Here is a 27,050-nt window from a genome sequence, read left to right as displayed (position 1 = left end):
TTTCTCTGTTACTTGATTACAGATTTAACTGTCTTAAGATGCATTTCATTTTTAGTACCATTGCGATAAATTCAACTTTAATTTAAACAACATAAAGTTTTTATGTATAATTTTTAAGGACCTTATATGTTTGCATATCTTTATGTGTGTAAGTTAGATAATGCCGAATTATTACAATAAAAATATCTGATGGGCTGCATTAATTTTGAGACGATTTAAGATTAAGATGAAGATTCATTCCAGAAATTAGGCTCCGGAGTTGCTAGTAAAATAAAACATTTCTAAATAAATAACAAAAAGGAATAATACGCCAACAATCTGCTCGTGGTCTCATTGTAATAAAAATGATTTATTTTCAGAAAGTATCTCAATCTGAGTATTTCCAAAATCATCTAATTTCGCTGCTTACTGAGCTTGTCTAATAAATTGAATTAACGGCGTTAAATATTCATTTATTCTGTTAAGAGTTTCAATGTCAGAGCGGACATGGTATCATAACTCAGTTCAAGGCTAGGTGAATCAATCACTGAGCATGAATTGAAACTTTTATCATTCATTTTAATTATTCCTTTTAAAACTCCTGTCAAACTAATTAACACATTAATAAATTTGACGCAATGATAAAAGGTATAAAATTGTTTAAAAGAATAGAGAAATATTTTACTGTTTTTCATCGAACTCTGTTCTGATTATGTAATTCATTCTCTGTCTCAATTAAGTTGCTACATTTGAATACTTTTGAACCAGTGGAGTAGTTTTGAGACAAAACCCACTCCGAAATTGTACATTACTTGATAAAAAAACTACTTGATAATAAAATATAATGCCACAAGGACATAAGCCCCCTCTAAACATACATTAAAACTACGCCACTGTTTTGAACTGATTGTTGATATTGATCAATTCCAGATTCTGTTTGATTATTTTTCAGAATGTGATGTGGTCAATCAATAACACTTACTTACCAATCATTCTCCCATTTACTGCTTAAATCAGTACTAATAGTTTCAAAATCCATGGTTCGCATATTCTTAAAGACACGCACCATTTTGTAACAACTCTTCCACCCGCAAACTAACTTCTAGCAAACAAATCGTAAATTCGTTAGGAGTATAATTTTACTTCATTTACTTGAAATGTAGCAACTAATTTTGGGACAAAATTTTCGACCTAAATGTAACAAGTAATTTGAGTTTGAGGAAGTATTTGTTTTCAACTTGTATATACTTTTAAAAGAATGAATAGACAAAATTAGAAGGCAATACAAAATTAAAATGAAAGAAATATGTTTATATAAACATCAAAACCTGAAATTTAAGTGCACTCGCTGAGACACACAGGGAAAAAAATCAGAGTAAAGCTTATAATATAAAAATAATTATAAATTCTGGTCTACCTGATCCCTCAGGATGAAGGAGAAAAGTAAAATTTCTTTATTTTTACAGTTGAAAGTTTTAGTACTGTCTGTAGAGATAGTATGAACACTGCCACTTTTAGATAAAAAGTATGCAAAGCAAATAGAAGTTTCTCAGTGCTTAATTAAGATACAAACTCTAAATGTAAACTTCTCGTAACTGCGCAAGTAAATAGGTAGACATGCTTTTGTAGTTTCAGATTCTTTTGTATATATTAAGTAGATTCTTTTGCGCAGATTCGTTTGTATATATCCAAGTTGTAGATTCTTTTGCGTTCATGCCAACAAAATCTATTCCACATACGGAAAATGGCGATGTTTCCGAAATTCGATCTTTAGGCATAAGTGAAGAGAATTGATTGGTAGGTTTGGCAGAATATTTTCGACATATGAGACACTTGAAAATTACTTTGTTTGTCAATTGTCTTCTATTGGCAATCCTGAAACAACCTCGCATTCTCGCTATTGTTGGCGAAACTCCTCCGTGGATTATCTTCTCATGTTCAACCTTTATTAAAATTACTGCGAATTTAGAGCTTCTAAGGATAAGGATTGGATATTTTTCATCAAATGATTCATGAATTTTCATTTATCAACTTTAATAAAACATTCAAAATTGGTTAACACTATGCTCTCAATATTATTAGCTTTTGAAGAATCTGTGTTAAAATGAAAATGGATTCTAAATCTCAAAATTCTTAATCAAAGTATCAGTTTCATTAACAATTTCATTCATTGCAAAGCGTTTATCCGTTAAAATTTCTGCTCTAAGGAAGGCTCCAGCCAAATAAAGTTTCGACAACGATCAATTTCTTATCAAGACGATACATTCGACCTGTTACCACCCCTAAATAATAGTCTAAACTTATTAACATCATTATTTCCGACCAGGAATTTGCGAGTTGTAAACCATTTAAAACTTTTTATCAATTAACATCCTTTTAAGTGGGGTCGAAATTATATTTTCGATTTCAATCACTTCAACTATTAGTTTAAGGTTATGGTTAATAATAACAGTGTTAAATAATTCAGTTTTAGGTTTACGTACTCTAAAAGTACTATCGAAAGACGGTCTTGACGTACTATAATAGACAAATTTAATTTTTTTAAACAAATTTACGAACAAAAGTTCTTTGAATTTCGTTGTCTAAAAATAATCATACACATTACTTATCTTTTTTATTTCCAACAACAACTTCACATGTTTGTAAAGTATTGGGTTGTTTTGTTTATCATTTTTGCCATCTGTTTTGAAAATCACGCATACCGAAGAATATGGTTCTTTCTCTCTTTTGATAGGTGTCGATATTTATTTTTTAAAACAAGGAGATGTGTGAGGAACATATTTCGCAACTTTTGTTTTTACAAAAACTTCACAACTTTACATTATGTGGCCAGCATTCAAACAAATGAAGCAACTGCCGTTTTTTCGGAAAATATCTCTCTTTTCATTCTAATTATATTTATGGCACTCATTATTCTTATGTTCAAAACAAAATACTACACAACAGTCTTCTGATTTAACTGTAGTTGCTAATTTCAAGAGCACATTCCACACACCACGGCGCCATTCGATTTCAAGGCCAGTTGTTTTTTCTAAAGGAAGAAACATTATTTTTTATTATTATTATTTATTCCAGAGCAGAAAAATTATTTTTAGTTCGACTTTTTATTAAATGCTTATCGTTTTCGATTTTTTGACTAATTTAATGGATCGTCGTTACACGACTTCGAATTTCCGAATTAAAGAATTCCAAATGGGTATCTAAATCGAATTCCTCATCATCTTGAGCGAGGTTAAACTCTTTTAACATATTCAGAAATTTTAAAAACTGGATGGCAGCAGGTTCGAATGCGTGTCTCCTGTTTCATCCAGACTTTCAAGACAACATATTTGTGTTTCTTAGCTGAGGGATATTTCCGTATCATTATCTGTCTCGCCAGCTACAATCGCCAAGTCGCCAAATAGATTTTAAACTAGCAATTAAAAAAAAAACATGCAAAATTTTGCTTAGGAGTGGTTATTAGTTATATCCTTGATGTTAGTCCCATGCTGTGATGTTTTTTTTTTAGTTTCTCCAATGGTTGCCAAGACTTGACCCGCCCGGTGGCTGCCAAGACTTGACGATTATTTTGTCGTATATCACGATACGGAAATCTTCCTCTGCGATGTTGCTTAAAATTCTTAACTTAGTTTTTTGAAGCTCTGTCACCAATGAAAATGAAAAAAGCAATCATGTTTCACAGTTAAGTGCAAAATCACAGTTTAAGTGCCTTACACTTGAAACAAAGTGATGATTTTGAACTATATATATATCATCTTGGATTGAAAAATTATCTGTTATAATCGGACAAGTAACTTAATGTTTTTAACAGTTAATAAACGTTTTAAAAATTGCCCAATTTGGCGATATTTTTCCACTTAGATGAAAATTATTAAAGTCACTAACGTATTCTCAATTTTTGAAAATCTTATAAGACCAGTTAATGCACATGGGTGTAAGTGTTGAAATATTAAAAGAGTCCACAAACGCTTTTCATTTTCACAAAACTGTGACTTTTCTCTAGATTGAAATATTGAACCACTTTCTGAATAAGCATAGACAGCGCTGGCTTTAGATAGGATAAACTTATCCTAATAGTCACGAGTAACTGTTGCAAACCTTCAATTATGGAAAAGCATATTATTTGCGTAAAAGCATCATTTCATATGACGACAAGTGTCTTCGAAAAACAGCTTTAAACTAAGCATGAAATTTGGATTTTTTAAGGAAGTTAAATTAAATAATTCACTCAAGTTGGCGTTAAACACCATGTTCCTGTTTCCGAATCTGCCTTTCAGCAAATTTAATCCATTATCATAATTTTCTTCGGAAACAGAGAATCTTTTAATACATGCGATCGCATTCCCACCTAAGCATGATTTTAAATACATAAATTTATCTACTTCACTAAATTTCATGTTATTATGAATCGAGCTCGCAAACAAAGTGTAAAATACTGACCATTCCAAATGATTTCCAGAATATTTATTTATGTGCAGCATAGGTGTATTTACGTTGGCACTTTTAAAAACATCAATCAATCAATAAAAATCAATAGTATTTCCTGAAACTGCATCGACTTGGACAGATTTAAATTCATTTTCTTAATTCGGGATGAAAGTTTCGTTTTCTATAAGATAATTTTTTCTCTAATTTCTTCTGAAGAATCAGTTTTTTAAGAAATCGTTTCATCAGTAAGAAGTTTTCCAGTTTAAATATTCAAAGAATTTAAACTATTTTCTGTTACATTCATTCTTCAACATTCATTGTTCCAAATATACTTATAATTCCTCAACGATTTCGATTTAATTTTTAGAGTTTCTTCAGTTATATTTATAATTTTTACCTAAATTTAACAAATAGTTTATCGTTTCTTTTTTAATTTCTGGATTTCTTCTGTTATAATTTTCTTTCTCTACCTAAGTACTAATTCAATTTATAGTTAAAAAAAAGCTATTTACCTTTGCTTCTTTCAGCTTTAAAAAAGTCCAGTTATATATCTTTTACTTATTACCGGTACGATTCAGTATCGTTTAAAGTCCTAAATAGGTGATTCAGAGGTTTTGATTCGTTAAAAGAAAGATATTCGAGTAAACAATGATAACAAGATTTTAATACAAAAGAATAATACTTTAGTATCATGAGGTTAATTTTGATATAAGGGCAACAATTTCCAATAAAAAAAGGCTACTCACCTTTGTTTCTTTCAGTTTTAAAATAATCCAGTTAACCTTTCACTTATTGAAGGTATGATTCACCAGTAGTGAATTTTAATATCCCAAATAGCTGATTCAGAGGTTTTGATTCGTTAAAAGAAAGATATTCGAGTAAACAAAGATAACGAAATTTGAATATAAAAGAATAATACTTTAGTATCGTGAAGTTAATTTTTATGTAAGGGCTGAAGTATATTGTAACAAAACAGTTTTCACCAATCTATAGTTATAATTAAATTGAATCAAATGTTCAGAAATTAAAAGTTTCAGCTTCATTTTCAGCTGCCAACACCGTATCTGCAGATTTTACTAACGATCTCTTCATTTCGATCGAATAGTTTCTCTTCGATTTCTTCGGGTACTGCAATCAGTTTTGAAGAACTATTCTTGAAAAGTAACCATCGATTAAAACAATTTTGAGATTATTAGTAATAGAAACCTTTATTGAAAATTTTAATGAGTTTAAAAGGCAGTATATTGTTTAATTTGTTCCATTATGTAATTTTAAGTTTTATTTTTTTTTCACTAATTAATTTTCTACTACTTATTTTTTTATTACTTATTTTATTTATTTTCACCTATTTAATTTTTCTATGATTTTCTGGCTCCATTCTATGATTTTTCTTTTCAAATTTCACATCGTTGCAATTTTTAGGGGCCTAAATTATTATAATTAACACTATAGTTATTATTGTTCGAAATTGTAAAATATTCTATTGCTCATTGAATTTTTTAATTTTTTTTGTGCAGTTGTTTTACTTTCCACAGCGTTCTAGAACCACTTATAAGCGAGACATAAAAAAAAAATTTTTTTTTGAAGGAAAACTCGGTCCTATGATTTAGATTACAAATTACAAAGTTTCGTTGGGATCGGTTCAGGTGAACAGAGGAGCCTCCGAGTTAATTTAGTTTAATTTTATCCACTCTTTTTCATAAAATAATTAAATTTATATATTTTTTTTATTTAGATTATTAAATTTATTTAAATTTCTAATTGCTGTATCTCTATGTTAAATTCTATTAGTTTGAATTGATACAGTTTGTCCACGCTGTGAAAAAGGATGTTTCAAAATTGATCAAAATTGCTGCGAAACAAATAATGGTCGAATTGGAAAAACCCCATGTATTCAAAATTGATCAAAATTTCCCCGAAACAAATATGAATCAAATTTGAAAACTTCATGTTTTCAAAATTGATCAAAATTGTCCCGAAACAAATATGAATCAAATTTGAAAACTTCATATATTCAAAATTGATCAGAATTGCCCCGAAGCAAATAATAGTCGACTTTGAGAACTCCATGTATTCAAAATTGATCAAAATTGCCCAGAAACAAATAATAGTCGAATTTGAACAACCCATGTATTCAAAATTGATCAAAATTGCTCCGAAACAAATAATAGTCGAATTTGATAACTATGTATTCAAAATTGAAACAGCATATACATATTTGTGAGCAAACTGCATACTGCATAGTCTCAGAAATAGTGGGGAAGAGAAATTTGCAATATATATATATATATATATATATATATATATATATATATATATATATATATATATATATATATATATATATGAAATAACAGGGCTCCAACCCTGTTATCAGTGTTGTATTTAACTTGAAATAATTGCTGTCTTAAGCCATCATACGTCATAAACAGGTTTATTAAATGTAGGCTGGTATTGCTATCAGTTGACGTCCACGCTCCCTACGGGAGGGGAATGGACAAGACTCCGGACAATTCCGGCACAGCTTATTTGGATCACATCATTATGAAAAGGACACGCAAAACTATGCGTTCTTACGTTTTATACCAACATAGATTTGAAGTAAAAAGGCACCTTCGTACATTCCTTGTATCCTTACGCATTAAGGAAAATCATTTCTGCTTCCTTATATGGAATTGAAAACGGGAACGATTCTAAAAATAACTCTTCCCTTGAAATATAAATCTATTTATATTTCAATGGTATGTTTTCAACCTTTGAATTCCCAAAATAGAATCTCTCTACGCTTATTCTTTAACAAAGACATTTTATGAAAACGAAAGAGATTTAATTCTTTTATTATTACAAAAGTATTTACTTTTTGTATTACATATATATATATATATATATATATATATATATATATATATATATATATATATATATATATATATATATATATATATATATATATAAGCGTAGAGAGATTCCATTTTGGGAATTCAAGGCTGAAAACATACCATTGAAATATAAATAGGTTTATTTTTCAAAGGAAGAGTTATTTTTAGAATCGTTCCCTTTTTCACTTCCATATAAGGAAGCAGAAATGATTCTCCTTAATGCGTAAGGTTACAAGGAATGTACGACAGTGTGCCTTTTTACCTCAAATCTGTGTTGGTATAAAACGTAAGAACGCATAGTTTTGCGTCTCCTTTTCATCATAATGTGATCCTGATAAGCTGTGCCGGAATTGTCCGGAGTCTTGTCCACTCTCCCTCCTTTGCAGGAGTGGGGACGTGAACTGTTAGCAATACCAGCCTACATTTAAATAAACCTGTTTAGAACGTCTGATGGCTTAAGACTGCAATTATTTTAAGCTAAATACAACACTGATAACAGGGTTGTAGCCCTGTTATTACAAGACGCCAGGATTAATACTTGCGGAGGAAGTTTACCCATTTTTATCTCGTAAAGTAGTCTGGCTGACTGCTAAGTTGAAATTTTCCCAATTCCATCACCCCCGGAGGAGAAAAAAATCGGCAGTGAAAAAAACGTTGAAGGAAGGAAGGGTGATTTTCCACCCGTACTACTTGTACCTCGTCTCACCTGAAATGCTGATGTAGAAGGAAGGAAGGACGTTGGCTGGAGATTGTCCCCTGAAACCAGTGAAAGTATCCCATCCGATGACCCTACAGTTCCATAGTGTCTCTAAGTTGGAAGAAACATCATCCATGGTAGTGATTCGACACCGAGTGATCCTACAATTCTTACTACTCAAGTTGTGAAATAAAAAGAGAATGTGCGCGAATCTTAATCATGAATATTCATGAATTGCTACGATTTAAGTGTGCGAAAGAAGAAGAAGAAGAAAAAAAAGTTATATATTTTGTGTCTCTCGTCAACGAAAATAGATGAAGGTCAAAAGAAAAGTGGGACAAATGGAAAGGATTTACTGTAGATATATATATTTTTTTTCTCTCATTTTTTTTTTATCTTTCTCAATGTTATGATTAAATATTTTAGTAATATTAGATATGAGTAGTAATCTAAATATTTTATTTTGAATAATGGAATAGAGTATAATTAAGAGGTAGATTGTATTTCTTGTGTTTATATATTTTTTTTTATATAATATTATGATATAGTATTGTATTTATCGTGCATCTAAAATGTTTTTTTTCTCTTCAACGAAATTGATGAAGGTCGACGTTGGAGAGTAGGTTGTTCATATTTTATTGAAGTTAGATTTGAGACTTGCTCTAAACTTTTTATTTTGAATAATTCAATAGTATATTATTAATGATTAGATTGCATTTCTAGTGTTTATATTGTTTTTTTTAAATTATGATATAATACTATTTTTAGAGTGCATTTGAAATGTTTTTGCAGAAAAAAAAATTTGGTTCAAACGTCAATTAAATTAGTGACGGCAAACAAAATTAAGATTTTTAAACTTTTGTTTCCAAATGATTTTTCTAGATCTAACCACATAAAAAATTAAATTGTTCAGAACTTTCTTTTGAACCTAACGATGAAGAGTTTTGAAATAAACTTAAAGAAATTTGTAATTCTTTTAATTTTTCGAACTTGGTCAAAACTAAATATTCCTATTTTAAAAAATGTGATACCCAAACAAACGGACAGTTGACACTTAACAAAATTTGTGAGTCTCCCTTATTACGATAGGCTAAATTTTTAAATCAGCTAAGTTTTTATATTTGATACTGATTTACCATATGCTTTAGTAGGGTTGTAGACTTGCAGGGATTTTTGTTTGTTTATTGATTGTGTCGGGCCAGTTGTTATTCTATTTGGTAAGAGACTGATCATCTCTGCTAATTCTAAAAGTGACAACTTATCTTTGCACATTAGACAGCAGAATTCTCAAAATGTTAAGGTTAAAAATGGGGAAAAAGATGTTTAAAAAAAAAAGTAAACATCGAAAAAAGAAAAGAATGATGTTTCAAAAAAATAAGCATCGAAAAAATGAATGTTAAGGATGTTTCAGTAAAAGTAAACATCAAAAAAATAGAAAGAAAGAATGTCCAAAAAGTTCAAATGATTCGAAGATAGATCTAGGTAATGGATGCGTTCATTATCAGGTTAATATCGACGAAAAAATATGTAAAGGGTAACAAAAACAAAAAAGAAAAATAAAAATAGGAAAAATAAAGAATGACCAAGAAACTGATTACAAAAACAAAATAAATAAACAGAAATTTAAGTAAACAAAATTTTGAAAAAGTACATGTAATAAAGCTTAGGAAATATCACAACCCACAAATGTTGAAATTAAATTCTGTATAAATGACACTTGTTGTCCAGTTCGTTTCCATTAAAAGTTGTATATTTTTGTGTGAAAAAATTTTTGAAAATTTTAGTTGAATAGTTATATTTTATAAGGTAAATAGCCCCTTTTAACCACACAGAATCTTAAATTCTGATTAAATGACACTTGTTGACCAGTTCATTTGCATAAAAATTTTGAATATTTTTGTGTGAAAAATTTTTTGAAAATTTTAGTTGAATAGTTATATTTCATCAAGTAAAAAATCATTTAACCACACAGAATCTTAAATTCTGATTAAATGACACTTGTTGTTCAGTTCATTTGCATAAAAATTTTGTATATTTTTGTGTGAAAAATTTTTGAAAATTTTAGTAGATTAGTTATATAAATGTTTAATTTTTCTTTCTGTTTAGTTACTAAATAGATAAATTGCATAATCATGTTTTTCATATTTTTGTCATTATAAATAATATTTCTTCTTCTCATAATTGAAAAGATGTTGTTTGTAGTAGGGAAAAAGAAACACTCGTACCAACCTAAATATCTTAAATTTTAAGTAATCTTAATTTTCTTTATTTTGGCTTACCAAAAATTGTTTTTGGGGGGAATGTAATACAAAAAGTAAATACTTTTGTATTAATAAAAGAATTAAATCTCTTTCGTTTTCATAAAATGTCTTTGTTAAAGAATAAGCGTAGAGAGATTCTATTTTGGGAATTCAAGGCTGAAAACATACCATTGAAATATAAATAGATTTATATTTCAAAGGAAGAGTTATTTTTAGAATCGTTCCCTTTTTCACTTCCATATAAGGAAGCAGAAATGATTTTCCTTAATGCGTAAGGTTACAAGGAATGTACGACAGTGTGCCTTTTTACCTCAAATCTGTGTTGGTATAAAACGTAAGAACGCATAGTTTTGCGTCTCCTTTTCATCATAATGTGATCCTGATAAGCTGTGCCGGAATTGTCCGGAGTCTTGTCCACTCCCCCTCCTTTGCAGGAGTGGGGACGTGAACTGTTAGCAATACCAGCCTACATTTAAATAAACCTGTTTAGAACGTCTGATGGCTTAAGACTGCAATTATTTTAAGCTAAATACAACACTGATAACAGGGTTGTAGCCCTGTTATTACATATATATATATATATATATATATATATATATATATATATATTGACCCAATATTCATTCGAGTAGTATTTTTTTTAAAAAAAGAGTGAAAAATATCAGTCTAAATAACTTTCACAAGATCAGAATTCTTTTTATTTTCCTATTTTAATCTACAAAAGCTAAATTTCAACTAAACTTTGAAGTCGCGTAAAATTTCTCTTTTCGATTCCATCTTCTGCACACTTGTCTTCAACTCCAATTCCACAGCCCTGGAGTAAACATTTTTGATGAAATTGGACGACTCTTTTGTAAGTTATTGTTATAGTGAAATTTTTTTTATCCTCTTATGAGATTTAGATTAATGTGTCTGTAATGGTTGAAAATTAATCAAATTTAAAACTACAAGATTCCGCCTTTCTCCTCGTTCTTCTAGTATATAATCTTTAGATTATGTAAAACACTCGTGAAGTCTGTCAGTAAACAAAGCCAACCAGTTTGGATGAAAAGGAACATGGATAATGAGGAAGGTTTATTTTTTGCTGATCAGACGTCACGAAGTAATAGTTTCTGACAAAAAAATATAAATTTAACAAAATAAGATTAGTGACTGGAATATTAACTTTAGTTAAAATGAAAAGCTTGCAGTTAAGAATTCTGAAAAAAGAAAGCTTTTTAAATAGTATTTCCCGTCTTGAATTTCAAGGAAAACAACGATTCTGTTTACTTAAATATACATTGCAAATCAATCATGATAAAAACAACTTTTGACATTTTTGTTTTCAATTTTAACTAGCAATGAACAAGTTTATTCAAGCAAAAATTATGCAAAGCTGTTTTATGCAAATTTTGCAACAAATTATAATTTTTTTGCTAAAGTTAACATTTTTGTACCTTTTCGTGCAACTTTTTAATACAGTAATTTTGATTAAATTACTCGGTTTAATGGACACGGTTTCGTTAGTTTCTCGGGGAGTTTTATTTTGTTATTTTTTTTACATTCTTCTGGTCTCGTGATTTTTACGCATATCAAACTCTAATTTTTTGACGAAATTGCCTCTTTTCTCACTTGTGCAATATTGAACCTTATTGAAACCTTATTAGAAAGCTCGCTTGTCAAGTAAGTGCCCCGGGCTCGAACCCAGGTAATAATTGAGAATTCATAGCCTTGCAACCCTTTGATTGTGTTGATCAATAAGCTCTGGTCATTTCCAACGCCATCCATTGTGGGTTTTTTTTTGTAACTAGAATATAAAAAGAGTTATTTCATCGATGTACTTCTAACTAACTAGACTGTAGTGTAGGCTACTGTGTGATGAACGGAACAGAGATGAGTGATCTTACTATGCACTTAGAGAAATAAAATTACGAGCAATGAAACAGTCCAATATTATTGAAGTTTTGAATATTTAATCGTGTGATTAAGTTATCGATGGTCCGAAACACAATTTGTATTAAGCCCAATGAAGTTTTAAAAATATTTATCCTCGAACAAGTGAAAATTGTAATTTCTACAATTTGACGGAATGTTCGCCTCTCAGAGTATTTTTCTAGGAGATGATTTCGTCAAAAACTGAAAAAAGTTCAGAATTTTCAGTATTTAATTTGCATGATAGAAATGATTCAAGAGGAAAATTTTGAAAGCATAAATTTCAACTGGTAAACTACCTTTCTCTTTTATAAGAAAAATTCATAAAGTTCTAAAAAGAAAATAAGGATATTTGTTATAATTTGTAGTTCAAAATTTGTGAAAATAAATAGAAATGATTAGTTTCAACTGTAGATTGATTATATCACATAGCTTATATTACTCCTAAAGTATTACATGTAATTCCTTATCATAGCCAATCTCTATCTATAACTTCATCCAACTTAGAACCCCAGAGTGAAATAAAGATTTTATACACTAAGGTTTTAATAGCTTCGTGTCCCAGAAAAATTTTAAAATCACTTACCAAGCGCTAACGGTTATAGTTGAAAAGACTGAAAATCAAAACTTTCGAATGTCATTCCCACACCAAATTGTAAAAGAAAAAAAGAATTCAGAAAAATTTGATCTGAGGAAGTGGCAGTTAGCATAATGTAAGAATATTCTATAGCAAATGTAAATTCCACTGTACTATTAAACTTTTACGTGAACTATATAGAGAAACCACAACTTCGTTTATATCCGATTTCTATGCGAAACGTTATGGTAAATGGGTTAATACATTTGTTATTAACCCCTTAATGGTTTCATAATTTTGAAGAAAATGATCATAAAAGTGTTCACTTTTTATTCAAGAAAAATATATAACACTAAGTGCATATATAATATCTGTATTGATTTTTAATTTTCTGCTTGATTTTCAGTTTACATGTATGATAAGTGCTGACATCTAGGTTAAAATAAACACATTACAAATAGTCTGATACTGCCATCTAGTATGTAGTTTGAGAAATAAACATGATTTAGAGTATAAAAAATAGATTATTTTTATATTTTTGCACGCTTTTTTTCCAATTGTTTATTGAAAACTTAAATATTCTGCCACTGCAACCGTAACTGCCAGAGTCGGACAATTATTTTTAACACTACTCAATACAATACCTTCTTACCAAATCTTATTCTGTTCAATCGAACGGTATGCTCACCAAAGGAACTTAGGTTAGTTACTTAGCATGACTAATTTATGTTAGTTACTTTATATCCATTTCATAGTATCTAAAAAAATGAAGCGAAAACTATTTTGATGTTTAAATAAACTTATTTCTCCTAATACACATACACGGCTCAAAAAACTTAATCAAAACAGGAAATAACTAACTTAAACATCTTTTCTTATTTCCTTTCATTGAATAATCTGTCATCATGCTGTGAAACTTCCCTAAAAATTAAGCACGTTTCTGAGCCTAAATCTTTTTTTAAAAAGTGAACAGAGTCGAGCAGGTAAAAATTCCAACGTTTAATGAATGACAGCTCTTATGCACTCCAAAAAAAAAAAAAAAGAACAATCGACGAGATGAACTAATATATCGTTTCTTAGAATTATAATACGATGTAAATTCACGAAAACTTTAACAAAGTGTTATAGTAGACCATGTTTCCATTCAAATGTGCAATGTAATCAAGCTTAAGAAGTACGATAATATGGTTCGACACAGCAGGATTGCAAAAAATTTAACGATATTTAGGTTCGAATTACTAAAAAAAATTTCTAGCAGTAATCATTTTCCAATCTTTATTTTTTAAACATTCTTAGAAATAAGGAGGATTGGTCAAAAAGTTGCAAGATTTATATAAATTCTTAATAATCCTAAATATTTATTTAGGTTATTATTTTGCCTCTCAGTATTTGTAAACCTTGATGGTGAATAGTTTTAACAACCTTGAAGAAATCACAAGTTGTCTGGGATGGATACTTTTTCCTAATACAATTAACGAATCTTGTCAAATGGTTTAAACTTTTTAAAGGAACTGATTTAAATAACGCTTATTTATTAATCTATTAACGCTTCCTTTTAAAAAATAAATCTTCTTCTTTTTTTAACTTTGAATATTTTAAACTGATGGATTGACAATGTGGGTTATAGTTTCCGTATATTCAGATGGTTAGATGACGATGGATCCTTCAAACATTATGCCTATTTTTAAATATCAGTACCCTATTGAATGTTTAAAGAGGAGATTTCTGACAAACTAAGCAAAACATGTTTATTCAAGTCACGGACAAAAAAGTTTTCAGTCGGAAATATCTGAGGAATTTTAATTACCCTTTGGTATAGTATGTTTGTTCTCAGAAATAAAGAATTATAGTAATCTAATGAACACTTCTCAAAAGTTGGGAACGAAAATGATAACAACAACTTTCCCTAATTTCAATAAAATATTTATGTTACATGCACTACTTACGAAAGATTTCTTTTATTTAAATAAAAGTATCACTAAAACTTTTTACAGAGAATGTTAAGACAACGGTTAATTTTAAAACAATACATTCATATTTAAAATTATCGGCATTACAATTCGTTACGTAATTCAGTTGACGATCATGACCAATGACAATTTAGATGAATAAAAATAGAAGTAGCTTTCCAGAGTTAAAACAAAAATTCATGTTGCACCAATGAGAAACGAAAATTTAGATAAAAAATGGAAACAGCATTTCAGAGTTTGAACAAAATTTTAGATTGCTTCAATGAGCAACGATAATTTGGATAACACTAGATATTAGATGTAGTAAAAAAATATTTCTTCATATCGTACCCCAAACCGAAATTCCTAGGAGCTAATTAGCATATTAGTTAATTAGCATATTTAAGTTAATAGTAAGTAATGCTATGCACCCAAACCATTAAGATTGAGTCTCAGCAATTGATTTGAAGGGTTCACTTTTTTACGCTCTGTATATTATAAACCAATAAATAAATTGTGTTATAAGACTTGTGTAGTTCTGACGAAAAAAAATATAGGTGCTTTGAATATTACTATGAAACTAGATATACCCTACAGGAGGAAAAACATTTAACCCTTTGACGCAGATAGGACGCCGGTGTCCCTTTTACATATTTTTTTCTGACACACGAATTTACAAGGAAAAATATGTTTTGGTATTTTTCAATTTTGAGTAACAGTCTAGCAGTTACTAAAATATGTTAGATTACCATAATTATATTTGTTCTAAAATATAATGTTCAAGGAAGGTAGTTTGAATTTTTCTTCATTCATATTCAAAAACATAACAATAACTTGTTTTGAAAATTCACGAAATTTCAAAGGTGAATAACAGTTACTCTTTTAGATCTAAATAACTGCAAATAAGTTCCGTAATTTGAAAAATCATTGTATGGAAGAGAGCCGTGTTAGGAAGATTTTACTTTTAACGCGGAAAAAGACATCATTGTTTCACACGGCATTTCATAACAATAAATTATTAAAATTCTAAATGTAGCATATTTCACTTATTTTGACCTAAATTAATTCAGAATGGTGTAAAAAGTATGAATAATATTCTTAATAAATCAAATCTGCATAAAAGGGTTAAAGAAGGAATAAAAAATTTAAATACACATAATTTATTATATTTATATTTTTAAATGCTTAGTATAGTTCACATCATGCGCAGCAATTTAATTAAGTTCCTATGGTAATTAATGTAATCATTAAGGTAGTCTGTTAAACCTCCAATGAGAATAAAAACAGATGTTTGACCAAATGACCTTCTAATTTTCACGATCTTTATTTAAAACTCTGTTTAATACTCAGAGGGAAGTTGTAAGGGAAACAACCGATTATATTCCAATTATAATATAAGAAAATTTTTATATAAGATAGAGCGGGACTTAGAGCATGAAATATAATAAAACATAAAAACAACCTTGAAGAAAAGGAAGGGTTTATTGCAATTTCTTAGAACTATGTCGGATTTTTTTAAGTGTCCTCTATAGATTCACGTGAGACTTTCAAGGGGAAGAGGTTAAAAAGAGACAGCGAAGTTGAAGTTTTTTTCTTCACAAACCAGTGCCTGCTCGCTGCACTCGCCAATGCTTAGAACTGCTCTCACAGTTCATGTCAGACCGCCTCGCAATCTGAACTATAATAAAATACTTAATTTTATTTTAGGTTAGTATGAATGATGGAACTCTTATAAAGCAAAATGCTGAAAATGTAAAGTACAGTCATTCTGTGAACCTTTCGATTTATATAAAATTCAATTCATTTTGGAGGAACATCAAAAACCTATTATCCCTGTACACATATTAGTCTGTTAAGTGACTGTTGCTGCAAATATGAGAGATAAGTTACACTCATGTACCTTTGAAAATATTCATAATCAATGGAAGGGAGAAGAGAAATATATAAAATGAAATAAAATAAGAATCGCATAAAATTATTTAAAAAAATATCTGTTAAGTGGTAACTTATTGTTGAGCCCCATCAACTTAGCTGGATGAAGAAAATGAGAAATTGCTAAACTAGCACAACGGCTCCCGATTCTGTACGGCTACGGAACCCTAAATGATCGAGCATCTTTTAGTGGAACCCTAAGTTAATAAATAAAATTAGTAGCTGTGAATATACTAACCATAGAAATAATCATAACAAGCTACAAATTATTTTGATCATATTTTTTGTGAAAAATGAAATTTATTCAGTTATATTTTTACCAATAATAGACTTAAAATTTTAAATTGTAAGTCATGAATTAACAGGTCTGGAGTGACATTTAAATTAGTTCAGAATTAGTTTTTGGCGTATACATAAACTGAAAATGAATTAATTTCGATGAATTATAGTTTTCGAAAAAGAATTGAGAATAATTTCTTACTCTAGTACTTGACCTCATATTGAAGTGAAAAGTTCGATTAGAAGTAATAAATTGTAAATGAAATAAATTATGTATGTAATAAATTATATATGAAGTAAAAAATTATATATATGTTTTATAAATGCATATCCTTTTAATATTTTATTTAATATATTGTTATTAGAAGAATTATATCTAAAAAACAGTTCACTAACTTTTTATTGTTATTTTATTTAAATAATTTCATGGGAAGGATAACCTGGTTGGTAGAGCGTTAGATCCATGTCCAAGAGGTCGTGAGCTCGATCCCTACCAGATGGAGACTTCCCGTGTAGTAAATGGTGACTGGTGCACGTTAAATTTGTCGGGTTACAAAGTCCTCCATGTTCCTATAACAAATCATACCTCTAGGGGTACTAAATTGGAGATGGATCGTTCTCTGGTTCAGATCAAAATTATGATATGTGGATGAAAGAATGGTTGCATGAATGGATTCGCTCTGTAAACGGGCTGTGACGTGTCTGTATCTAAAGAAGTAATCTTGGCCTCTGAAAAACAAGAAACGCTCCCTTTGCCTTAAATTACTTCGTTTTTCCTTGTTGATGTTGGCAAGTTGCATTAGAAACAACAACAATTAATAATTTCATAAAACTAACCAAAATACTAAATATGTGATGGTTTGGTATTTGATGGAAATATATTGGCTTACTTGAAAAATAATTACTGGTTTTGAAAATTTGAAAGTTAAATTTACTAATTAATTTTAGTGGAATCCCTATGAGCCTTTCCCAGAACCCCCTTTGGAAACCACTGCCCTAGAAGGAGACTACATTGGAAACGTATGCTAGCCGATTTCCTGGTTATCTGGCAATGACGCAAGGACTTGAAGCACCGATTTAATTTTAATTAAAAACTAAAAAACTGAGACGATATGTTATTTAAATATTTTTTTTGTTCATCGGACATAAATTAGTATTATCAATAAGATTCTATTCAAGTATGAACTGAAAATTATCACACATGCATCGAATTCAAATATGAATTGAATATAATCAAGCATTGATCGAGTTCAATTTTGTACTTGATTCAATTTAAGGTTGAATATTATGAAATAGTTATTCAATATCACCAAATATTTATTGATATTTCTGTTGAATATTATACAATATCTGTTTAATTTCTTCTTAGATATCTTCTTAGATTAAAGGTTCGTTGAATAACCTTGAATTAAGGGATGCAACATTTTAAGTTTGTTTAGTATATCGTAGTTTTTTTTTTTTTTTAATGAAAAGTGAACATTTGAGTATAAAAAGTAAAAAATGTTTCCCTCAGGCCTTACAGGGGAAATATCAAGTCCAACGTCGTATAATCAATTCAGATTGTAACAATAACCGGTTATTACTATCCTTGTTGCCCACCGGATGACGTCGAGAGGGCCGGACTTCCCAATTACGGATCCCCTGATTATAATTTAGAATTATTTAAATTTGCCTCTAGGAGTAAATAAGTGGAGGACAAATTTATTTAGAAACACATTTAAAACCCAATACAGTAACTGGAGACGTTTTTTCGCTTTAATGGAAGTTACTCGAGTGTTGTAAACCCGCTCAGGATTGATACAAAGTAAGTTATTTGTTAGTTACTTTCTTGAAAAAACTTTTTCTCAGTTTATTTTTCAATCAATAAAGTAAGAAAAAAAAATTGTATCAGTTCAGATATTAGAGTAAAAATTCATGTTGAATTTTAGTTTAAAAGAAAAAACTATGTATATTACATACAAGGAAAAAAGTATTTGCAAATTTTTGAATAGCAAATTGCGTTCAGTTTTTAATAAAATGAAATATATATGGATAAAAACGTTTACATGTAAATTAGATTTTATTAAATATTAATTAAATTTTTTCAAATAATAAATAAATTTAGTTTCATAAAGTTTTAGGATTCAGCAATTGCTATTTCTCTAAAAAATTGAAAATTACATTTTTATTTCCACTCAACTGAAATTACGTTAAGTTAAATACATTTATATAAAATTATATGGTTATATATATTATGTAATTATATAAATTACCAAATTATATATTTATTAAATATAATTAATAATTTTACAGCGATCAATGTTCAGTATTTCTGCTTTCAAGCATATTTTTATACTACATCATGCCATATAAATACTTTCTAAGAATATATCATTTGATATCTTGAAAAAAATACTAAAAATTAATATTTAAACTAATAGAAAAATGTTAAACTGTACATATTCCTCATGAGATTCAACAACCACTATTTTGGAGAATATATTTTTATAATTTTATTTGCTTAAATTATAATTTACGATTTTTCTTTTCTGTTTGTAAGTTTTACAAAGCCATTCTCTCTGTCAAAATATAGGGGGGAGTGGAGTTAAAACCGGGCAACTCGATTTTTGCAAAATTAGTTCAGTTTTCTAGCGAAAATAGCTCTGAACTACACTTTACTAGTCAAAAAAAACCAACCAAGAGACAAACCAAGTAAAACCAATTCACGGTGCCCGTGTAAATAAGTTTGTTTTGCTAAGTCAACTCTCTAATGTTGAGTCAACTCTCTAAGTCAACTCTCTAATGTTGAGTCAACTCTCTAAGTCTAGTATCCTTATTTATTGGCCCTTATAGTTACAAAAATTATTTTAAGTCCAACTTATTATACGTTTACATTCCCTAATAAACAGTAAGGTTTTAGCCAGATAAATGGTTCTCAGTTTCTGTTCGACTTGTTCTGGGGGGGGGGGGAAACCGGATACTACCTGGTCTGACACCTCAGAAAGCTTAAAGCTTAAAGTTTCGAAAAGCTTAAAGTTACATGACTATTTAATAATTTTTTGCCTTATAAACAAATCAATACAATATATTGGCTAAATTATACAAATTTATTGTAAATTTGCTGGTCTTGTTCTTTTTAAATTATTATTTTTACAATATTTGTCATTTTCTGAATAAAATTATTATTAAAAACTTCCCCGCTAAAGGATAATGTAATCAATCTATTACAAAATAACAAAAAGATTGTGATAATACCTTCAAGGATAAAGTGATACTTGAACTTGATTGCTTGAATGATCTGAAAGGAAATCAACGCAATAATTTACTAGCTGTATTGTTTTTAATAATATTATTGTATTAAAATCTAACTGGTGAATAACGATAAAATCTTCGTACTCGTACTTGCAAAAATCTGGAAAAAAATCTGGATAATTCTTTCAAAGATGAAATGATAATTGACCGTAACTGGTGTTTTCAGCTTGCTGTAATTATTGCTGTTCCTCTAATTAATTGTTGACTAACAAAGCGATTTGAATAGTAAAATGTTTTACAAAAAAATATTCAAAATGTATAGAAAAAGAAAATAAACGCCCCTGAAAACAGACATAAGTTCGTTGCTTCTTTGACTGTGACGCTGAAAGTGAAAGTTCATCGCTACCTACTTTCAGTGCAACAACAAAAAGAGAAAGTTCAAATGCTTCAGGTTGCGGATGCTAGACACTGTCTTTATTATTTTTTTGTTGTTATAATATACGCTATTGCTCATTTTTATCTAAAGCAAATGAAAATTTCTTCCCCATTGCTCTGAAAAAAATGTTTTTTCATTACCTTTTGAAACATTTCGTAGCATAAATATTTTACACTCATTTTGCCTTCACTAAATAAAGATATAGTTCTTAAAAGGTTGGAGCATAAGGCAGATCTAAACTTAGAACAACAAGCAAGTTTAATTTAACGTTCAAATTTTAGAATAAATTTATATTTATGTCTAGTTACAAGATCTAACAAAAAAATATTTGAAAAATGTTCTATAAATACATTGAAAAATATTTTTCACACTAAATGTACCAGTTTGAGATATTCATGATGTTGAATGATCCAGTGTAACATGAATTTTTTTTCCAAATAATTTCCAGATATCTACAAGCCAAAATAAGACGTTTGATTGATATTAACTTCGACAGATGGCAGCGATAGCTTAAGTTACATAGATATCAGTGTGAAAGTTTTTTTTATTTTTAAAAATCAACTCATTGCTTTAATGCGTGTCCGTCCAAAAAAATAAATTTGGAAACCACGATATGATTTAAAAAAAAATAAAGACTAATACTTTAAACTTATTTATTCATCTTTAAAATAATTTTTCAAGCACTTAAGTATTTTCGTACGTTTTTATAAAATACTTCTGCAAAAGAAGGCTATTTTTCTTACACTTGAAATAGAAGGTTGACAAAGTCATGTAATATTAATTTGCCGATATTTTTTCACATACAATTCGCGATCGCAACGAACTATAGGGGGCGTTGTTGTATGAGACGCATACCTGCGATTTCTATATGAACCGTCATTCAGTTACTCAGGAGACGTCGTTAAAGTAGCGTGTAGCATTGCAACGTTCCTTCTTTAATGTGGCTTATTAAATTTAAAAAAGAAAAATGCTTGATATTCTTTCTTGTACAACCGAAAACAAAATGGTATCTCTTTTTATTAGAGAAGGAATATCCAAAACACATCGGAAAAATATTTGTACATTAGCAGAAAAAAATATGTATATTCTTATAAGAGTTAAAACCTAATGCCCGAGAAATAGTATTACTAAATTTAATGATATAACATGAAAGGCCCATTTAAACTTTACATTCTATAGTTTTAAAAATCATATTACTTCAAAAATTAAAATGAACAAAAAGTATACATAAGCCTCATAATTTTATGAAATTTAATTTTGTAAACAAAGTTTTTTGACAACAATTTTTATCAAAAAATTTCAAGTTTCAATAAAAATCATTATTTAGAAACTAAGAAACGTAAAATAAAGAATGCTGACGAAACAAAAACAAAAAAAACAATTCTTTTTTGTCGCCATTTTTAGTGCTACGAAAATTCGTCTTTGGAATTTGCCAAAAACAAAACAAGATGCAATTTTATTTTTTCAGGAGGGAAATATTTTACCGAAAAAACGAAAATGTAGCAATTCCCACAACATGAAACTTTATCTTGGTAAACGTACGTTTTGGAAATGTTATTTCATTTGGAATCTTATTTATCAGAGTTCATATGGCGATATGATTGTTTTGAATCTATGCTAAACTCTATATCGGCTCATTTTCCACCGAAATCCGATTGACTATTTTGATTTTAAATAAAGTGTTTTATTTTATGAATTGTCGCAAAAATTTTAAGTGTAGATTGGCGGCACTTAAAAACCGCCAAATCTGTAGCGGCGGTGGCGTTAATACGTAAGTACCGAATTTTTATTCCATACTTTTCTGAATCATATTACTTCAAGCATTGGAATATACGAGAAGTATACATAAACTCATAATGTTATACCATTTAATTTTTCAAAAAAAGTATTTTGAGAACACTTTTTATCAAAAAATTATAAACTAAAAAACGGAAAATAAAGAATTCTTAGGATAAAAAAAACGATTTTAAGAATTCTTTACATTGAAATAAAAACTTTCATATTGTTTCTTTTTTTATTATTCTTATAGTTCTTAATCAGACGTAAAAAACCATTCTGTAGAGAACCATCATCAAATGAAAGAAAAATATTTACAAGCAAATTTTTTATTGTAAAAATCATTGCACTTACCTGATTTATAATTCCCGGAGAATTCCAAAATGATAAGTTCCTTGTTTGAAAACTTTATTCTCAAATAATAGGTACATAGTTTATCCCTTCATTACTTTTAGATAACATACTTCACAGCAAAATTTTATAATTGACATGAATTTGAATATGTAGCTAAAAACAGAATAGCTGAATTCTAGTTGAACTTATTATTTCAAAACTAAAAAAAACTTACCAAGAAAACGATTAAAATTAATTAAGAATCAGCACAAATGGCACTATTTCAAGTAACTTGGATAATTTTTTATTGTTGTTTTCCGAATTATATGGATACAGAAATATATACTATTCTATAACGAAGAAGAATATGCTATAACTATTACAATTCTGTATGTTCTGAATTCATATTTATTCACTGGGATGACGAAAGCAATGTTGACATCAATTTAATTCGTAATGAATTGAAGACAGAAGAAATGCATTTTACCTTAATACACACATCTGTAACAGTATCCGAAATCGAAAGTCATCAGTTGCAAGTTTGTTGATAATAGAAATTAAAAATTATTGAGGAATTTTTCTTCAAATGTTTGGCGTGTTCTGTTCCTGAAAGATTTACTAATATTCTGGAGATTTTTTTCAAGTTCTTCGGCCTTTTCCTTAGGGAAATTTTGTTTCTTATTAGCTGCTAAAAAATGGCGCCTGATTCTGTCAATGACTTTGATGGAACTAAATGAAAACGTGATAAATTAATGTCTGATATTTACAGGCTCCCGCTAGACGGCGTACTAGAGCGTTGCGATCTCGAATTATTGTTTAATTACTGTTAAGATTACTGTTTAAGATCTGACGTCCGAAAATTCCATGCATAATCTATCGATTGCATAAGTAGTGAATATAAAGTACATACAGGGGCAACGGGAGGTCACTGTGTCCTTCCAAATATTTCACAAAATTTGCTTGCTCTTTCGGCTTATTTGCAAAAATTCATTTTTTCTTATTTTATTTTAAAAAAACACGATGAAATTATGAATGACATGTCTTATTTTGTTTCAATTTCTATTTCATTTTGAGTAATTAAATTTGAAAAGCTATGAGAATTGGGGAGCAATAAATATGGTCTAGCCTTTAATGTAATTGAAATAAGATATAAAAAAAAAGTCATAAAAATTGGGGTACTGTACCATACTGTATCCACTCGCAGAAATGAATCTCTCACTTTTGACGATTCAGCAATCCTTGAGTTTAAATTAACAAACAGTTTAAATTTTGATATTAACAAGAAGTTAAAATGCATTTCAATTTTCAAAAGTGCTGATTTCCCATTGAAAATAATAAACAATACATAGAAGTTGAATCGAGAATATCAGATGCATTACCAGCAATTGCCTCTGAAATTAATATAACTCGCAGTCTATAACTGATTTCGTGCAAGTTCATAGTTACAAGAAGGCAAAATAACTTAAAAAATATAGATTAAAATTAAAAATAGCTAAACAATTCCCTTAAAAATGTCAAAAAGATTTCCTCAAAATAAACAAAAATTCTTTATAAAGAAAATGGGAATTGTTAATGGATTAATAAATGTTTTTTTTAATGTTTTCAAAAGTGACTCAAACTGAACTGGTAGCGCCACGATGCCAGTTCATATTTTGATAACCTCATAAATCCTTGAAAATGCTTCTAAAAGTAGAAATACGAAGTCCTTAAAACATAAACAAAAATAACTTCAAATAAAAGCATCCTTTGTAAAGAAACAAAAAATCAGAACTGTATATGCTTATTCGTATTTTTTTTTTATAGATATTTTCAAACTGACTCAAAATATACTCGAAATCAGAGTCAAAATTTCGTTAACATAATAAATCCCAAAAATTTCTTTTTAAACGGCAAAAAAACTGCATTTAAAAACATTGAAATAAAATCAAAATAAGTAAATAAGCAAGAAGTTAAAATTGCATTGGATTTCTAAATGATCTTTGACCTTTTCAAATGTGATAATATTAAAGACCATTTGATAATCCAATCTTTTTACAAAAAAGTCTTTCGTCTAAAAATACAGATTCCTTACAAGACACAGGTATTCCTGGAATTCTAACGATTTTGTTTCCCGTTTTACTCACTATAATTCCCCAAAAGTTATTTCGGTTTCTCTTCTAATCTGTAGCTCCTTACCACGATGGACAATGCACATCTTTTTCCTGTATTTGCATTCAAATAGTGATAGCAACTCAGATCAAATAGCAACTCAGTTAAAAATATGTGTAAGATGAAAGAGTTAGTCTTCTAAACATTTCAAATATTGCCCTAAAATTCAAAATAATATTAGAAAATTCCAAAATATTTACCCTCTAACAGACAAAAAAATACTTAAAATCACGAAAAATGCCCTCAATATCTAAAACAATTCCTTAAAACGAATTCAGTCCTAAGAATGCAAACGTCCTCGCTATCCGGACCTTAATAACTTGCGACTATTCTTACTCATCTCCTATTGATTCACAGTTAAAAAAAAAGAATAAAAAGAAGAGGATCATCATAATCTTGATGTGATTTTCAAATCCTTGCTAACTCACTTGAAATGGCAATGGGATGATCAAAAGTTAAAATAAATCCATCTACAATTTAAAAAAAAATCTACCCCAAAACTTTTGACACTTAACTTCACGTTAATGCCCCCAAAATTTTCGTAAATTAATGATTTTTTTCTTCTTTCAACCAGTGATATTGTGAATGATATTTCCTTTAATTGACCGATTGTGCCTTTTTGTAGTCAAAAGTGTTTCCCCAAGTCAATCTCTGCGGTCATAGTTAGCTTTCTCCTTGACATTGAGGATTTTCTTATTAAAACGTGATAGCGCAATTATGGTGTGATTTTCCTCCTTTTTTCAGAAAGTTATTACCACGTTTATATAAACTTGCCTTCGTGTATGTCTGTCCGGGTGGAATTTTGCAATCGATTTTAAACTAACTTCCCGACTAGCTACAAACTTCAAATTAGGCGCATAGTTCAGAATTGGATGACAATGCATGAAAATGAAGAGAAAAAGACATACAAAGTAAAATAAAATTAAAATTTAAAAAAAAAATCGTTTTCGAGATTGTCTTTTGTTGTCGATTCCATTATTTCAAATTAGTATTACATGTCAGGTGAAAAGATTTTTATTGTCCGAGTATTTTTATTGGCTGAAAAATCACGTGGTAGGATCCAGATTTTCCTCATTCATTTCCAGATCGTTTTGGTTGTCATCAGCATAAAACTAATGAAAGTCGTAAAGGTATTGTTTTTCCATAAAGATTTTCGTATCCCTAATTTAAAATGAAAGATCTATTATTTTAGTAGTGGTCTTGTAGTAGTCTTGACTGCTCTTGACTAAGAAAAATAATCTAAATAAAAATATATATTTTTAAAAACCTCGTTTTTTGTAGTGAAGAATAATAATTAAAAAGTAATAATTTTTAAAAACTATAAAATAAAAATTAAAAAAATTATAATTTAAAATAAAAAAATTCAATTTAAAAAACAATATTTTTAAAAACCACGTTTTTGTAGTGGAGAATAATAATTAAAAAAAATTGAAAAACGAAAAGCGTGGGGCGAATGAAATACATAACAGTACATATGCGCATATATATATACACATTTTCTATACACATTTACACATGCACAGCTACATACATATGCATATACACAAACATATTCCACATCTACATTCAGATACAATTACAATTACACGTATACATACACATATTCTCAAGAGTACACACACTAATATAACATTACTGTTATGTATTTCATGCGCCCTACGTTTTTCGTTTTTCAAATTTTTTTTTAATTATTATTCTCTACTACAAAAACGTGGTTTTTAAAAATATTGTTTTTTATTTTGTTTAACAATGTAATTGATCTATGTAAAAAAACTGTTACTATTGCTTTCGCTTAAGCAAATCTCTCGTTACTTGCACGTAGGAAGAATTTACGCGATTAAATTATGCAAATTTTTTTGAATTTGCATATTCTGAAAGAAATTTTAAGGAAATGTATCTGCAGTAAACTACTTGAAAACTGACTCTTTACAAAGATATTTCGCTATCTGCTAGGCTACAGTTACCTATCTTTGCTCAAATGATTTATCTGCGTTAATGAAACATCTCAATAAATGTTTATAATGTTTTAAAAATATTTCCTGTTGTGATGTTATCATGCATTGGTATTAGGTAAACAATGGTAGCAAAGTTAACCAGCGACAAATAATAGCAATATATTACATTTATTTGTCCTCAGTGCAAGTTAAAAGTTGCTTTTCTTGTGCTTAGTGCGAAATTGTTCCTCTTATTAATCTACGTACTTGACTAAGAAATGGCTCAAGAGTTTGGAATTA

The 27,050-nt window shown here is 28.9% G+C and overlaps 1 protein-coding gene across 1 annotated transcript in view; it reads left to right on the top strand.

Annotated features, from left to right (window-relative positions):
- The first annotated feature begins 18,565 nt into the window (after positions 1-18,565).
- The window catches only part of LOC107452074 (nose resistant to fluoxetine protein 6), a 48,033-nt gene continuing 39,548 nt past the window's right edge, over positions 18,566-27,050 (top strand). The window contains exon 1 of the mRNA XM_016068362.5: positions 18,566-18,696. The gene's annotated coding sequence lies outside the window, so the exon portion shown is untranslated. The remainder of the gene's footprint in view (positions 18,697-27,050) is intronic.

This window comes from Parasteatoda tepidariorum, chromosome 1 (assembly GCF_982258835.1).
Source record: "Parasteatoda tepidariorum strain Cologne lab strain chromosome 1, Ptep-v5.0, whole genome shotgun sequence".
Classification (NCBI taxonomy): Eukaryota; Metazoa; Arthropoda; class Arachnida; order Araneae; family Theridiidae; genus Parasteatoda; species Parasteatoda tepidariorum.
This window is presented reverse-complemented; position numbering and strand designations above follow the sequence as displayed.